At 37.5% G+C, this 13,136-nt stretch overlaps 1 protein-coding gene across 1 annotated transcript in view; it reads right to left on the reverse strand.

The window, feature by feature from the left end:
* Positions 1–13,136, reverse strand: part of fryl (furry homolog, like) — a 103,409-nt gene that overhangs the window by 85,016 nt on the left and 5,257 nt on the right. The window contains exon 2 of the mRNA XM_084091474.1: positions 687–762. The gene's annotated coding sequence lies outside the window, so the exon portion shown is untranslated. The remainder of the gene's footprint in view (positions 1–686; positions 763–13,136) is intronic.

Here is a 13,136-nt window from a genome sequence, read left to right on the forward strand (position 1 = left end):
TCATCTTGGTATGAACAGGGTTTTGACTGGTTACTTGACATTTAACCATTTATTAAAACTTGCATTCCCCCGACTACATGGACAGTTCCCTGGCCTTACAGAAGGGCTCAATGATAAAATGCTGGAGAGGGATCTTCTTAACTCCAACCCATGGGTTTTCACTACATGGAGTCAAACCTGCAAGCCTTTATGTCAAGGAACCCAAACCTCAACCTCCACCTCCAAGCTATGACCACCAGTTCTCGAGCCAATGACTCACATTTGACTAATGATGACCGCAGAAACATTGCACTGTGGCTAGCATTCTTTGATTATTCAGACTTCCCAAAATAGTTTTTTCCTGCTCTTAACAGCGAGACGATCTGCACAGACTCGAGATGATTGTGTTTTTTAATGAAGCAATCCATAAAGCAGTATGATGTAACAGATATCCTGCAATTTTGACTTTAGTCAACATGATTCTGCTCAAGCCACCGTCTGCAAAAACTCCAAGCATGTAACCATCCGCATATCATGTTTCAAACGCTGCTGTTGAATCATGTACTTTGACGTAAGTTATGAGATATTGATATGGATTCAGGTTTAATCTTAATTATAGTTTTAGAATTATTGTGAAAGACCAAGTTAATAGCTCAAAATATACAGTGGTAGACACAAAACCAGAAGAAAAGGTGTGGCAGACATACCCGAGGGCCATAGAGCTTAGGCAGGGAGGGTTGTGTCAAACTGAGCGGTGGGCCAGCAAGGTCGGGTCACGTCAATCTGAGGGGAAAAAAACAAAGTCGCATGTGTTCATGAGGCAGCAAATGAGTAGGAAAAATATTCAACCAGCATAAAGGGATCAGAAAGAAACCCACTTGCTCAAATGTCAACATGGACATGTACTACATGACAATTACAGCAATCATAGACATGTGAAAATGGAAGTTGCATTCAAACATTTTTGTGTGCTTGAGGGCGATGGGCCGCTCAAACCAGGTCTGGCGGCATCTGACTAAACCTGAGCCAGGATTGCAGGACTCTTCCTAGGTGGTAAGCTACAGATTATCTTCCGCCATCCCTCCCTCCCTCCACCCATTCATTCATTCCTCCAAACGGCGGTTACGTAAACTCGGTTGCACACTACTCCCAACACACAAGCGCAGAAAGGTTCGCCACAGCTAAAAAAAAAACACACACATGGGCTGCCAAAGACTTATTTATAGGAGTGTTAAGTGTTAGGCAGACTACCTGTGTCTCATTAGCTATAATTACTACTCAGGGCTATTGCTGCGCTCAATGACACCGCGGCTCAATCAAAGGGGCGGATAAATGAGCATATTTACACTGCACATCAAAAGAGCCAAACACGGACCACACAGCAAACCCAAGACAAACAACTTGTGCTTTGTCTCTCTGTCTGTCTTTTAAATCCTATTATGTTTTAGTGAAATTATCTTGTGGAGAATCTATGCACACACTCACACATATATATGGGGTCAAAGACGAGACATCACCATTTTGGTGTCCGCATCAAATTAAATGGATTCATTTTATATACATAAAAAACATGTTAAATGTGAGTAAATTGTATACTTTATTTTTCAAATAATGTTTGTAAAAATAAATTGTCATAAAAGGTCCGGACTTTGATTTTACCATTAGGCCTACATCTTTAAATAAACATATATTACCAAGTTAAAAAATATATTTGTGTTCTTGGCATTTTCAAATAAGTGTTGGCTGTGTTGTATTAAAAGGACTATGTCATCTTATTTATAGTGTAGTGTTTTTTTGTTGCTAGAAACCCCCTTTCGTCTTTGACCCACATGCAGTATCAGCCGATAATCGCATTCTAGGACTCAATTTGTAGTAACTAAATTTGCCCGTTCCCACAAACCGTTCGCAATTTGTTGACGTAAAACCATAAAAAGTTGCTGCCGACGACGTGCATGTAAACAGTATACAGATGAGGTTTTAGCACCACGTTCTGCTTTGTAACTTTGCAAAACATTAGTAAACCATAGTACATAGCACATTTTTATTTAGAGCAGGCTGTCTCAATATAAACAAAAACCTTAGATATCATTCACAATTAGTCTGATTGCAAAACATTTAATTGTAGCTAAATATCATGAACAAAATCAACAGGCTTAAGAAGACTTAAACAAGGAACTTTTGCCTGTGGTTTAAAAACACCATAGAAAAACAACTAGCCTAACTAATATAAACTTCAAGCATTATTAAAGGGATGGTTCGGAGTAAAATGCTACGGCTCATGCTACTGCTAACCCGGACGTCTACGTCACTTCAGGGGTTTGGGAAAAGCATGTAAAAGTCCTGGCACAAAGCGATGCATAAGGATGTAGTTGTTCCAGGACTGCACTAATATTTTGTTGGTAGTACCAGTTTGCAACAATTATTAGTTAACACTAAGTTGTTAACACTTTGGAAAAAATAATTCGTCGTTACACTACATCCTTATGCATCGCTTTCTGCCAGGACTTTTACGTGCTTTTCCCAAACTTTCCAATGCCTCGTTTTATGAGTACAGAACCTATTTGTACTACTGTATAAGTTTGGTACCATTCTGGGCATTATTAGTGGGGTAATTTACGAGATACATCCTTGGATCTGTTAGCGCCCGCACTAAGCCATCCGGCTGATTTCTCTAAATAAGCTCTAACTTTAATAATGTTCAACCAAGGGAAAAAGGGCTTCTGAGGGAGTGTTTGGCTCGAGGTCATGGTACAAAGGACCCTAGGTTGATTTTACTCCAAACCATCCCTTTAAAGACAAGTAAACACTCAGTATTTCAAAAAGAACAAATTAAAAATTTGCAATCGCAAAAAAAATAGACACAACTGAACAAAGATATGACTGAAATAAAGTGTTTTAAGATTTTCAGGTATTCAGGTTCAGAAACTGTAATCAGATATAAAATAACACTGCACTTTATAAATAAAATATACATTTTATAAAAGTTATACAAAAGTCACAAAAGTTATTCAGTCAAGAATGAGTGAATTTTCTCTTTGTCTTTTGTTGTTTAATTAGTGTTATTAAAGAGACGGCAGTTGCTGTCACTTTAAGAGTTTCAAGAAGAGTTGTAAAAAAAATTATCTACGCACGTTTTGGGTGTGTGCAGTACAGAAAATTGCTCAGATTGACAGGAGCGCACAGCTGAAACAGCGCTGGAAGATCATCACTCATCTATGTAATAATAAATAGTTTTATGCTTTGTGGCATTTACACATGCAAGTAGTTATTTTGTTCATTAAAGCACTCAGATCACTTTTTTGGACTTTTGATTTAAAGGCTGCCATGAATAATAAAATCTAAATCAATAAATTGAATCACTTTTGGGGGAATTTTCATAAGAACCTCTAAACATGATCAAAATCTGTTTTATTTAAAATTTTGACCATGTACTTGATGATACTTGATGGGGTTTTTTTAGCCATTGCCACTTTTAGACATTACCACTTGAAATCATTAAGTATACCACTTGTCATTTTGTGTCTGTTTTGCGAAAAACACAACTAGAAAAATACAACTAATCCTTTGCAGGTTCCCTATTAGCATTGGGTTTAAATCCCAAATATTGCCAAATAGGCGCTTTTACATTTCAAAACCAAATCTTCCGCCATCGTCTTGTCAGTCAGCTCCTCACTCTAGTGATAAATGAAATCTGACTACTGCTGCAACTCTCGTTCAGCTCACGCTGCATTGAGCAGACACGGTCAGCTTTTATTGTAGTGTCTATTCTCTAACTGAACTAAATGATTTTTATTACTATGAAAAAATATAAATGACTGTGGGGGCGCAGTGAGTAAGTGATGTAACCGGTGTTGTGGCTGAACACCGATAACACTGACTATCACAGCAAGCCTAATCTGAATAATCAATTAGGCCTACTCATTTATATTACAGTAGGCCTACTTCCTGAAGCAGATGATCAGAGAAAGCAGGCTACAGTAGCAACTGTCAGCCAAGTATAATGACACATACACACATTCACAACCAATCTTCCTCTTCTATGGCCACACACAAGATACGAATAGTTCATCTAACTTCCTGTTACACCAAAACAGCCACACACAAAAAAAAAAAACTAGACACTCACAAAGCTTCACCTTCAAAAAAAACTCACACCCTATGTACACAAATTCACAAAACGCTTCATACCTGAGAGCATTCACGTCTCTCACTTACATTTACATACAATTTTTCATTAAGTCATTAAGACACAGTCTTTATGAGTAATAACAACCCCAACAGAACACACAGACAAAAAGAGCTACTTTCCCAGGACAAGGAGGGGCTTGTTTTCTTTGGCAAGGCCAAGGGCCAGAGCCTGAAGCCAAGCAGTAACAGAGGAAAGAGTGTCCAGAGCAGAGTTAACATGAAGAAAAGAACACACATATAAACACACCACAGATCAACAGTGTAGGACATCCATCAAACGTCTAACGATACGATGCCACAAGTAAAATATCGATATGAGGTACCTTTATTTTCACACTCTCCACATCCTCATTTAACGTCCGTTTACGCATTTCCACCAAAGCGCACATTTTCGTTTACTCACCATACTGTCTGCCTGTGTGCCAGATTGCGAATGCGATGCAGCAACAAAGCGATTGTAGCAGCGATAAAAAAGAACGCAGAAAACTTTGTGCCTGCCGTCGGACGTAAATTGTGGGTTTGGAAACATTTTGTATTTGCGAAAACAGATAGGCAGGCAAAGAAACCCCATGTTATTTGTAAACGTTGCCAGTACCAGCTGAAATACTCTGGAAATACTGCAAACTTATCAGCGCATCTGAAAAGGAAACGAGGAAAGTACTTTGGCTGACAAAAACAGCCTCTGTCACACCCCATGATGAACTTTTTCGCCCAGACTAGTATTAGTATTACTAGTATTACGTCCGATCCCTCCAATCCCACACCTAAAAAGAACTAGGCTATACTCATCCACACTTTTTGACTAGTAGACTGCTAGACTATACACACAACCACAATATACCAGTTTGGAAGGTGGTGCTTTTATTTCCTTTTTAAGTCTTGCAGTTCTCTTCCAAGTCCACACTTTGGTGACACAGTGTTGCAATGCATGGGCAGTTGGGTAGTAGTCTGCAATGAAGACACAATAGGGATGGGCATTTTTGTATTTTTTTTTTTCATTTTGAGGGGGGAGGGAGGCGTCCATCATGGTGATCATAAAAATATTTGAATTAAAACACGGTTATGAAATTAATTTTGACAAGCAGGGCAGGGCCGAGAGCCATGTGAACAGAGCAAGGCCGAGAGCCATGTGAACAGAGCAAGGCCTCTCTCATTCTTCACTGTCGTCGGTCCTCCTTATATCCATCCGAAGCTCCTCCGTGAGATACGAGGCCTTTGTGGCGCGCAGGTGACGCTCATTAGTAGTGGTGCACGATATATCGGCCGCCGATATAATATCGTCCGATATGGTCATTTTTTTACACATCGGTATTGTTCCGATGTCAAAATATGGCCGATGTGAACAGGCCGATATTTGACGTGTGAAGATGAAGTTGACGATGCTGACTCGCAATCTTTGCAGTAGTGAATGCGCCTGAGAGAAATACACATTTCATACAGATGACATAAGCAGAGAACAGTCTGTTTTCTTTCGTTTTGAATTGTTCTGTTTAAAAATAGACATTTCAAGCTTTCTATACATGTCTCAGGTCTGTGAGGCAGGTAGGTTTCGTTTCATCTATAAGACGCGCTCCAGGTTCACGCACCGTCGTCTCCGTGTCCTGATTAAATATTTTCTACTATATTTATTTATTAAATCCAGGCAATTGGTTGATGAAACATTGATCAAAATTAAGATACAATTAATACAAAACGAAATTAAATTTAAATACAGGCTTTGTGCTTTCTGTTTGAGGTCTCTGTGAAAGTTTTAAAGCAGTCTTTTAGTTCCGCTTTCAGAGCGCTCACGTCCATAACGGAGAACTGTCCCGTCCGTAACATTGTTAACGCAGTCCAGTGCGACTTATATGTTTTTTTCCTCTTCATTTTTGACTGATCGTTTTTTGACTCGTAGATATTTGAATATATTGCTTGATATTTGATACCCGTTCGAATTTGATTTTTCTCAAAAGTGACAGCACGTGTGATTTGTGGATTACTGATAAGCGCGAGTGGAGAAACAGGCGTTTATTTATTCATTCTCAGTGTTGAGAAACGTAGCCTTCATGTGTTACGTTATTGTGTTAATAATAACTAAAGTAGCCTACCTAATTATGTTACATATTTATTTTGTATGAAAACTAGCGCGTTCGTTACTTAGGCCTATGGATTAAAAAGTAGGCTACCATTGTATCAGTGCTGCGCGAGCTCTCTCTCTCACAAACACAGACGCACGCACACAGAGAGAGAAGATCATTGTAAAATGAAAAATTGGCGGGCTAAGTTTAAATTTTGTTCTTGCTTGTTTTTTTTTCTGTCAAAATGTCAGAAAGCATTTTGTATTATCCATCCGTGTTTTTAAAATTCGTTAAATGACGGACGTTTTACTGTTAACACAGCCCATATGTCGGATTCGTCTTATAGCCTACTTGTTATTATTTTTAGAATAAGTGATTCGTTATGCTATTATTGGACTCCTGTCTATTCATTGTCAACTGTTTTCTATAAATATGTTTGTATTGGCTAACATTTATTCAGTTAATGCGTGTCCTGTTTAAAATGTGCAATGTTCAAACGCAAAGACAGCACGTCACAAATAGAAGCCCTTTTCCCTGTGGTATTTTTTAGTATCATATTTGGATATTTGAATAATAAATTAAGTAGCCTATCCTATACACAATGTTCCTATGTTTTTTTTTTTATACTGTTTTCTAGGGGTTTCTTAATTTTAGACAAGTTGACCAGCACACATTATATGCAATGCAATATAATGCATGTGTGTTTTGGAAAATACATTTTTATTTGATTATCATAAAAATGTGTTTTCTATACAGAGATATATCGACATCGGTAAATATCGGTATCGGCCATAACAGCAATATTAATATCGGTTATCGGTATCGGTATAGGCCACAATTTTCACATCGGTGCATCACTACTCATTAGCAATCGCTCCACCGGTCTTGCTCCGTTCTCATAGCTCTCAGCCCCACACTGCTTGCCACAGTTACATTACTACTTGTATCTGCACAAAAGACTAAATGAGTCTACAATGTTTGAAGTCAAAAGGCTTCACAATCTATGTATTTTAATTTGGGTAGGACTGGGCGATATGGCACAAAAAAACATATCTCAGTATTTTAAGTTTTTATACTTGGATTAAAAAAAAATCTGTATTTTTTTTTTTTTTTTATGTTATTTTACATCCTGCCCAATATTGTCCTACAAACAATGTTCATATTGAAGGCTATGAAACAAATATAGTGAATGTAACCATGTAGGCTGTGCTATAGCATAAAAGGGTTAAAATCACATTACATTCAAACATTGTAACATTACAAACTAAAAACAAAAATGATTTTATTTTTAAATTCACTAAACTAAAAATGAAAATAAATGCAAAAGTACAGACTAATTAGCTTACATTGAATACCCCATTAATAGTCACTTTAAAACCTTGTACACACCCTTATCGTCAGCGTTTTTCGAGACGTTTCAACGCATCTTTGCGTTCATACCCGAGCGATTTTCACAGGCGATGCGCCGAGTGAACGTGTAAATTCACTCCCTGACAGTAGATGGCGCTTATTGAAAAACAGAAAAAATGCAAACCCGAGGCTTTTTTGCCTTTTATTAGGATAGGAAAGTAACTAGACAGGAAGTGATGTGTGAGAGAGAGAAAGGGGTACGGGATCAGGAAAAGTCCATGAGCCGGGACTCGAACTTGGGTCTCCTGAAGCACAACGGTGCTACATGTCGGCGCACTTGCCCACGAGGCTATATGCACTGACGCGAGGCGTTTTTTTTTTTTATTACTCTTTTACGCCTGCCGTTTTTCGCATCAGTGTGCATACACACATTGGCACCCTTTGTTTAGTCACGAGTAGTGGTCGACCGATATTGGTTTTTTGATGGCCGATGCCAATGCCGATATCTTGGAGAGCAGGGTGGCCGATGGCCGATATAAAGCCATCATTATTTTAATCAATATTTAATAAATTATAAAATAAAATTTTAAAATAAACATGCTTTTATACTTTAGATGGCAACTTCTTAAATTTGCAATCCTATTACAGTATTTTTCACAAAGTAATTGTTTAGAAATATATGAATGTGTGAATAAAAAGAAAGTAAACACTGTAACAGGGCTCTCAGTATTCTGGTAATTTCGTGCTGGTAATCCAATTTTTTTTCAAATAAAGACAAGGTAACGCTAATTTTACATACAGCACAGTGAAAATGATATGAATATGACACAGTTGGCAACTGGTTATATATCAGCATATTTTAAAATGAAGGATTTAAAGTTTTTTGATCGCGTCTCCTGTGAAGCTGATCTTCTGTTCGCATTCACTCACTTCGCACGGACCGACCGTCACTTGCTGACAGTAATGCACACTTCACAAGATATCACAGCTGGATTCGATTAAATCTGCAAGGTTTGTGAAATTAAATGTTTATTAGATATTCAGAGATTTGTTTAAATGACGTAGATGCGCATTTGCTGAATGTTGACGGCAAATGAGAAAGTATTTTAGCCTGATTGTTTGCCTTTTCTGTTACAAATAATATAAAAGCAAACGCTTTACTTTACTTACTTGGCATAAGTTACCATTTACTTACTTTGTTTACCAGTTCTGTCTAACAAAGTATTAGATATGACTGACAGAGATCGTAAATTAATGAAGACGGAGAATAGAATGTGAGTGAGCGCTGTTTGATCTGACATCATCTGAGGAGCTGCCGTTCTCTTCTGGCGCTGGTGTTCTCTCAGCGCCGCCCGTCAAAATAAAAGTCCCGCTTTCAACACATCGGCCAATCAGAAAAACTTATCGGCCGATGCCGATATTTCAAAAAATGCCAAATATCGGCCGATATATCGGTCGACCACTAGTCACGAGGCGCTAAATGCTGGTGATAAACGCGCGCGATAATTGCCCCGGTGTGCACGAGGCTTAAGATTCTACATATGGCACCTTTTATTTTATAAAATAATTTAGCAATATGTATTTAGTCAGATGTATTGCGCTCCTATTCTATTACGCTCCGTCTATTTGGCACGCATGTGCGAGGTGACGCTCGTTCATGGAAGTCTATGAAGTTTAGTGGAGATTCACACCTGACAGCAAAATGGAAATATATAGAAGGAGAATATACCTGTGAAATGCAACTTATGCACTGAGGAAGGCACATCTCAAAAGCATTAAACAGCAAAAGTGGGCTATCTGTCAGCACGTGAAGCCGCAAGCACTTTAAACTATACGTGTTATATCTTACCAGTTATTTTAAAGCCCTTAATATAAAGCATGGCTCAATGTTTAACTTGACCAATGACCATGCTTGTCTGAATGTGTAACTCCCGTTGTGGATGCGCTCTAACAATATCGCTGAAATACAGGAAACTAAAGCACAAAGAATTTACAACATTCTATTACAACAGTGTTCTCAATATGTGGCAAATTGCTGCTGCACATCTTGCACCTAATATTATTTTAATGATCCAAGTGATTCCAGGCATCACTGCGCATTTTCAAATCCATAGTTTCACTTAATTTGCCAGTCTGCTGACAGTATGCTGTCCTAACGTTAACCAATCAGACCTCTGGAACCACCCAAAAAAAAAAATTAATAATTTAAAGACACAATCAATAATCATTATAGCCAATCAATATATTTTATATATTTACTGAACATTGAAGCGTCAAAGTGGTAGTTGCGTAGCTGTCTATTGAGGGACAGAAAGCTCTCAGATTTTATCAAAAAGATCTTTATTTGTGTTCCGAAGACAAACTAAAGTCTTAAAAGTTTGGAATGACATGAGGGCAAGTAATTAATGACAGAATTTTCATTTTTGGGTGAACTATCCCTTTAATGCATATTAATGCATGCAATTAATTCAAAATCCTTAACATGTTTTTTTTTCTTTTTTTTTCTCAATGATGACTGCATGGTGCAATAATGACAAGAGTTCAGCTGACTGATCTGGACAGCAGATCACTGCCTAGAGGGGAAATCGATCTACACACACACAAGAATGAGGAAGAGCCGAGTCTCACAAATAAAAACAGGTCTATCTGTTTCCAAAGAGGTGACAGGATCAGGAAGTGTTGATCAAGATATACACTGACAAAGAAGTGTGACAACATGTGAGATCAGACAGCTACATTTTCGGCATTTCCTTTTTTTCTGAATCCAGAACTAGCGGTGTGCAATTTCGCAATTTTTCTTTTTTCTCAGACAGACCCACAATCCACAATCTTATCACTATTTTAAGAATATTTTGCATTGCAAGTCACTGAGCAGTACAGAAAAAAATAGTTTAAGCCTTATTTTTAAGTTTATTTTAAAAAGAAAAGAAAAAAGAATGACAGACCATTTAGGCCAAAGGCCAAATATTATTTCACTTGATTTTATTTCATTATTTTATTTGTTTTATTAAAAATAAAGACGCAAATTATAAATTACAAATACAAAACAAGATGAAAAAATGCCTGCATTGAAAACATTTTGGCGGCTGTCAAAGATTTATTTGATCAGTTAATGTGATGATACCTGCTGTTCTGCAGTACTGGTACCCGCTGATCGCTGGCTGCTTTAAAATTATCTTATGATTGTTTGTTAGGGCTGGGTAAAAAATATTTATTTAAATTTAATGAACCAATATCGATTCTTAAATCCCAAGAATCAATCTTTTAGTCTATTCTGCTTTCGGTTGAAGAATAAACAGAACATTGCAAAGTCTCTTTCAAGAAAAGTCTGTTCAATTGGCGGCCATATTTGCAACGCCTCCGGGCAGCTATTTCAGGCATCCAAGACCAAGTCTTAGCCTATCTAATTGAATGGTGGAATCCTGAAATCTTAAAAAACTGCTTGCTGAACTCACAAATAAATAACATATTTCAAATCAGTAACAACATCTGACATTAACTGTCCATAAATGTTGTTTCTTATGCTCAAATAAGCATATTTTTAAAAAAGCATATTTTTCAGGCTAGACCAGCCAATGCGCATGTGCAGTCCGAAGCGTGAGTCTCTGGTTTCTATGGCAGCAACGGTGACATAATGACTTTACCAATCAGAGAATGGCTCTTTTACTTAGAAGGCGGGATGTATTCCGCCATATTCCGGGTTGCAGTTTCTCCCATTAAGTCATAAGAGTGAATCGTCTTTCTATATAGTCTTTAATTGTAGCGTGACCCCATTCCAATAAATCAAAATAAGCTTTATGCTCTGTTACTTTTGATATGAAAAAGTCTCTGGTTTCAAATTCTGTCCATTTTATTAAAAAATTCAAACAATAAATACGGTTTTGGTGCTCTTTAATGTGACGTGATAGATCGCTGTTGCTGCCTCAGATCAAGCGAAGCGACAACGCTTGTGAACTTATCTTTTCCACTTTACTACTAGTTACACAAATAAACATGAATGAACATCAGGAGGAATAAGATACTGTACAACTTACCGAAATCAGCATCATGTCTCATGTAATCGCTTAATAAGTGTTTCAACCATGGAGAGACATCAATAAAACAGCTTGTAAACAATGTCATAAATATTTTTTTTTTTTACTGTTCTCCTATATTTAATAAAAATATATATGTTATATTATATGTCCACTCATCTTCCGAGTGGACATTTCTCTGAACTCGCTGCGAGTGTCACAGAGAAAACCAACACGTGCAAAATCTGAGGTAAAATGAAATTATTTTGTTTTCATAAGCAGATATAGCTTACATTTTTCAAAATAATATTAATTTCAAGATGTAACATGACGGCAATTTAAACATAGCCTTTGTAAAAAAATATAAAGCAAAAATTTGTAAAATAGTATTTCCAAGTCAACTAACAGAGGTAGTGATATTTAATCAGCTAACGTTAGTCGGCTAGTCTCATACATCCCTAGCAGGCATATGCAAATAAAAAAAAACTGACCGTGTCTGCTTAATAAATCGTGAGCCTAACGAGTGTCGCAGCACATATCAGCAGCGGTAGTCAGACTTCATTTATCAAGAGAGTGAGGAGCTGACTGACAAGATGATGTAGGAAGATTTGGTGTCAAAGCGAAATGTAAAAGCGCCTATTTAAGCGAATTGTTTTGTTATTGTATTTTCTATTAAAAATAATTGGCTAATGAACTCACCATTCAAGCAATCCACCCCCGAATTGGCGTTAATTTGAAAGCGAAAGTAAAACGTGCACGACCACACAGGCAATCATAACGATGCGTGTCCACTGGCGCGGAGCGAGCAGAGCAGAGCAGAGCGAGCGTTTTCAGTTCATTCCTATGGATGGAAGCTCAACTTCCATAGGAAACAATTGAAAATGCTCGCTCTGCTCTGCACCATTTAAGCCAGGGCGGAAGTGCGCATTCTACTTTCGCTTTGAAATAAGCGATTTAAGTGTTATTTTATCACACATCAATTAACCGGTGGGAAAATGTCCTCACCGTCACATCCCTACTGGCTTTCTGTTCATATCAAAAAAGCCTGCGGGTAAAATCTTTTAAAATTTAAACTGGCAAACGCATACAAATAGCAGCTTTCATGATGACAAAGACCTGCAATGTCACGTGCAGTGACAAAAAACTGTGTTCCAGCCCTATATATGATGTTAATTGCTGTGTCGCAACTAGGCTACATTCACACTGACAGTCCAAATCCGATTATTTGTGTATCCGATTGGAATCTGATCTAAAATTATTGATGTCCCACACTGTGTATCGCAACTGTTCAGATCCGATTTGTGTGTCCATGCTGCTCTTTCATTTTAGTTTTTTTTATACAAAAAAAAGTTTAAATACAATTCTCAAATTGCACCCAATTCATCCATAATAGATATCTGTAGGAGATAAAAATGAGCTCATAAATGACAACAGTCATTTTCTTTCATACAGCACCTTGAGCGACAATGCAAATGAGCTCCAGAGAACATAAAACATTAAACTCATTCTTCCCGTAAAAGCTGATAAGAAACCTTTATAGACCAACGTT

Source organism: Abramis brama (genome assembly GCF_963993115.1).
Source record: "Abramis brama genome assembly, chromosome: 18".
Classification (NCBI taxonomy): domain Eukaryota; kingdom Metazoa; phylum Chordata; class Actinopteri; order Cypriniformes; family Leuciscidae; genus Abramis; species Abramis brama.